This window comes from Cupressus sempervirens, chromosome 10 (assembly GCF_028749045.1).
Source record: "Cupressus sempervirens isolate cs-2001-9-10 chromosome 10, ASM2874904v1, whole genome shotgun sequence".
Classification (NCBI taxonomy): Eukaryota; Viridiplantae; Streptophyta; class Pinopsida; order Cupressales; family Cupressaceae; genus Cupressus; species Cupressus sempervirens.
In genome coordinates this window covers 253856032-253861350 of record NC_143127.1, presented here as the reverse complement: position 1 = coordinate 253861350, position 5319 = coordinate 253856032, and the positions used below count along the sequence as shown (strand labels likewise).

General features: G+C 32.8%; 1 pseudogene across 1 annotated transcript; it reads right to left on the bottom strand.

Moving 5' to 3' along the window:
- Nucleotides 1-2005: 2005 nt before the first annotated feature.
- On the bottom strand, nucleotides 2006-3572 carry LOC149533586 (PRA1 family protein B4 pseudogene; annotated as a pseudogene). Its single transcript, XR_016357375.1, has 2 exons — nucleotides 3207-3572; nucleotides 2006-2958 (listed from the first exon to the last, which is right to left on the bottom strand). The product of XR_016357375.1 is annotated as a PRA1 family protein B4 pseudogene (transcript).
- Between the last annotated feature and the right edge of the window lie 1747 nt (nucleotides 3573-5319).

Here is a 5319-nt window from a genome sequence, read left to right as displayed (position 1 = left end):
TACTATAATATATCATGAGTATAAATAACATTAGATTCCAATATAACAACTCATGGTTATGAAAGTAGCTGCATTTTATTGCTAAGAGTCATTTAAAGCATCATCAAATATCACATGAAATGAATCAACTATGAAATCGATCCTAATATATAATCAAGTCATGAAATAATGTCATATCATTGTAATCAAATATCTCTGAAACAAACACATGCATGAAAATAGGCCTAAAAGAGTTTGACAACCAAAACATAAAAACAAACTACAAGTGTATTATAGAAGGATTGGGTAAATCAGAACACATCAAGCTATCATGTGCGTAAGAGGCCTTGAGAGTATTCAAATCCACATAAACAATTTCTTATATGAATTTTGTATATGCATTTTTGTTCAAATATCATACAAGCTAGTTAACTTTGGATTAACATTAAAGAATGAGATTAAATTTATAAAAGCCTTCCATTCATAGGGTATTTTTAGAATAGAAAAGTTAAGATTTTTTCATGTTCGCGATGTTAAAAATAGTCTATGGGACAATATAACTTTTTCTAATTTTAGTTTTATTTGATTTAATTATAACTCTCTCATTTTCTCAACCATCTCCTTATTGCATATAAGATGTAATGAATTTTTTGCTAAATAACTTGTGTACTTGACCAGATTTCATTGTAATCTTTGCATTTTAAAACAGAGTATTTATTTTGTTCCACTACACTAGTTTTGTAAAAGATAAAAATTCTCTCATTCAATAGATAAAAATTCTCTCATTTAGTACCTCATATGACCTTTTTGATATACACATTCCCACAAAAGATAACATGAATTGGTAAGCTACGAGAATCTTTATCCTCCAAGGGATATTAGCTCCTTGTATTGATGACTAAAAAGAGAGTAAATTTCTTCAAGGTAAATTTTCATCTTTCTCTTTAATGTTTTTTCTCATATGTTTGAAATATAATAATAACAAACAATTTATTTCTTTACTATTATTAGGACATCCGTTCAAGTGACAACATTGTTTCCTCACCCACCTATTATTTTATTTCATCCATTACTTCTTTATCTTGTTTAGGACATCTCTAAAGATAATCTTGACCTATTTATTTCCTTCTATTTATTCAATTTCCTCAAAGATCTTAAGAGATGCATAATAGTAATGACTTCAATATGAATTATAGATTGTAATTACATTTTTTAGATCCTTTCTATTTACTTCAATTTGATGTTTGAAGTACTCCACATCTATATTTCACACCCCCAAAGCACCATTAGATGTACTAATACATAGATATAATCTAAATAAATAAAAATTAAACCTCAAAAACCTAATATTTTTAGATCCATGTATTACTCAAGCTTGTGAAGATTGTTAATATGAAAACTAGGTTAGATTAACTAAAATGGACATTTCCTTCCCTATGCAAATGGTTAAATGAAGTCAAAATTTGTTGAATGTTCTGTTGTTGACCTTGGAGAAGAACAAAAATGAATTTTATTTAAATATTTTTATGTTTGGTGAAGTTATCATTTAAGATTAAGAAATTACATACATTTAAAAAAAATCATGATTGTATGAGTTAGACAATAAGAATAAAAAAATTAATATAAACATTTGTACTTATTGATAACGTTCCATGGACTTGAGTTATATTTAAATTTGAAAATGTGAACTAAGAAGTTCGGTGTGCACTTCTGATCTTCGCTTAGATTAGAACCACATCTCCAGTTTTGAACAGGGTGGATCAGAAAACTAGAAAATAAACTCAAAATTTGATATTGTATGAGGTGGAAACTGTAACATACAAATTTATTATTAAAATAGTAACTATTATATTAAAGCAAAAGTTAAATGAGAAAAATTATAATATTCTATCAGAATTTAATCATTTGCTTGCTTACCAAGCGACAGAATATTTGATACCTCCTCTGTCTGTCTATATGACTGAACCAGCATTCTCCACTTGAAGAAGCAAATTGGCTTGAAGAAGCAAATTGGCCATGAAAAGAATTCAAAAAATATGCCACAGATTTTTATTTTTTTCATCAAATAACAGTACTATTGACAATGCAAAAGTACCCAATCTGAGGAGGAAAGGCGCCTCCTGAGAAATTACCGGCAATGAAAACAAAACGTTTACTCCGATCGGTTCAGGAATGTTAAAGACAATTATATGGATCTAGAGAAGAGTAACCGCACAATTTTCAGAAATCTCCTGCTCAAACATATGTAGCGGTACTAGAAGCGAAAGGCATCCGTCCTGCCACTCCCCCTACATTGTGTTCAGGCAGAAAGAGATCCTCAGGAGCCCTGAACGCCCCATGCGCGCAAACAATAGCCAATCCAACCAAAGTTGCAGAAATCACAACAGACATCACATCAGTGAAGAAGACAACGGCAAAGCTCATGACGGTCAATAACCCCAAAATCTCCGTGTCGCTGAAGTGCCTGTTATACAACACCAGGGGTCCGTTGCGGAAGAAGTAGAGGAAAAGCCATCCTGCCAGTAGCACCATGAGCAAAATGAGCGAAAATGGATGGGAAATCAGGCTGAAAGCCACAGCCACACTCAGCAGAATCGCATAATTTATGCGGAAATAGCTCCAGTTCTTCCGAATTCTGGCGGCTGCTTCCGCCATGGACTCGGGTTTCGAAAAGGTGTTGTGATCTACAAGTTCCGCCCACGGCCGACGATTATACACTGCATTTTTAGCGCTCTCAGAGATCTTGGAGAAAAATATTCGGGCTTCCGGATTTGAAAGCAAAGGCATCTGAGAAACAGGAAGAATCGGAGCAGCTGCTGCCATTGAGAAGAAATTTCAGATTCCTCTGCCTCTACACCAAAAAAGTAACAAGCGCTACGAGACCCTAAATAAGAAAATCCGAGATCTGGAATAATATTTCTAGAAAATTTCAACAGAGCTCGATCCTTTAGCTTGAAACCCTTCCCCCGTTCAACAAAGCTGTAAAAGTAAAGCCATGGAAGCTTCAACTTAAAGTAAAAGTAAAACCATAGAAGCCTCAATTTAAAGCAATGTACGTTCGACATTAAAACCGAATCTTCAGTGAGAAATTAAAGCTTTTCCTTCCGACACAGAAAAGGAGGAACAAATCCCAGAAATAACAAGACTGAACATCTCCGACACTGCAAATTCTACTCATGAAAGGAAAAACAAAATACAGCTGAAAGCGTAGGAAAAGGAAAATATACCTGTAAGAGCGATTTAAAGCCACACAATTAGGTCTATACCCCTATTTCATGCAAATGAATAGATCGAACTTTGCAGATGATTTAAAGAAGATTTAAATTTCAGATCTGAAAATTGCTGGGCTAATATCAACAAGGTGAAGCACTTGAGAAATTTGGAGGGTTTACCGAAAGCAATGCAGAAAGCTTCAAGAAACGAATGATACCAAAACAGCAGAAGGAAAACGAGGCGAGGGAAGAGAACAAAAGAATAGATAGATACAGAGCCAAAACTGTGATAAATGCTTGCTTGTGCCAAAAGTTCCGCTGTCGTGCATGCCGTCGGTGCCCTGTAAAGAGTTGTCAAACTAATTTTTTAAATATAGCATTAAATGTTTGTGGTCGATGAGCCCTTTAAATATAAAATGCACTATTGAAAATGCTGAAAATACAATTTTTTATTTTTTTTCTCCCAGAAAATCTCATCATTTGTTTTCATGGTACTCTAAATTCACCCCCCAAAAAATTACTCTCTTAGAAAATCAATGTATTTTACACATTTAGTAGATTTTCAAAAAACAAAAATAGCCTTTTACTACATATTGTATGAGATTAGCTAGTGTTCTTTTAAATTGATTGAAATTTGACGACTATGTTTTTTATTGGTTTTGGATTCAATTGTCACGAATCGAATTTCGACATGCTTTTTATTGGGACTTATTATGTTGATTGACTTTTTGACTAAGACTATGTATGACTCGACTTGAGTCGAATACCTTTATACTTTTGGTTTAGACTTTATTAGTGAATGATATTAGATGGATAAATTTTACTTGCTGTCAATATAGTGATTTTTTTATATGATTGATCATATTAGATTTTGATATGATGGATAAAATTATCATTTTTTTTATATGTTTATATTTGATGATGTATGATGAATGTTTAAAAAAATTTGTATTAAAATTTGTATTTATTTATCATGGTGATGTCGTTACTGACTCAATGGATGATGTCGAGTTTGTGAGTGTGCAAGTATTGAAGGCGGAAGAGTGGTTGAGGTAGAGGAGTTTAGCTCCTTGGCAAGGTTGGCCTAAATTTTTTATGGTGTAGTCGCACACATGCACACACGCGCGCGCACACACACACACAGAGTTTTATTTGAATTTAAATAATTTGTTTTGACTTTTAATTATCTAGATGGATTAAAACGTTTTGTTATATTTATATGTAGTGTAAATGATAAAATGAGGAGATTTAGTTATTATTTCTTTTGAAATGTTATAATTTTTTATCTTAGATAGTTGGTTGAGAAATATAGTTGGTAATAAATAGTTTGTTTTCAAATTTGAAAGTTTGGTTATAAAATAGATTAAGATGAAATCAATTTAAATGAAGTTTCAAAAACTACTTTAGCCATGTGGAAGTCAAAGTCCTCGAATGGTGGGCAGTGGAGATGAATGCAAGGGAGTTTCATTAAAACTTCATTATGTTAGTGCCAAAGAAAAAGGAGGAAAACCACAGTTTTATAGAGGAGAGATTTCTAAATAATAAATGGAGGAGGACATTATTTTAGAGAAAGGCAACGTTATAGATAAAAGGAGAATCTAGAGGGAATTTGGCAGGAAAGGAAAGAGAGAGATGTTTATGTTTATGGGAGGGGAGACATATTGGAGTAGGAGGGAGAAGTTGTTAAGAGAGGGAAAAGCATTTGGGTGATAGAAAAGGAAGTACGAGTGAACGAGGAAGGGGCATAGGAGATTCCTGAGATATTACAACAATTCAAGTTCCAATATCATACCTTGCATTCCATGAAAGGAATTTACAGTCAAAATAAGTTGTCTTTGTTTGTTCGATTGTCTATCTTGGAAATAGAATTGTTTGATTCTTGGGTGTCGTATTGTTTGTAGTAATGCTTGGTTGTTTGAAAACTTTTATATTATTTATTTCCTAGCGTTTGCACAACAAGAACATAGGATTTAATTTTTAGTTGGTCATTAAAGGATCTCTTCTTCGGCTAATACTTTACTTTTGTTGGACTAGACTGTGATCATTCCAAAGTAGTTAAATTGCTTTTGGCATCATATTTCATGATGTTATATTAGGTGAAAAACTAATCTCCCAAGAACACTTGCAT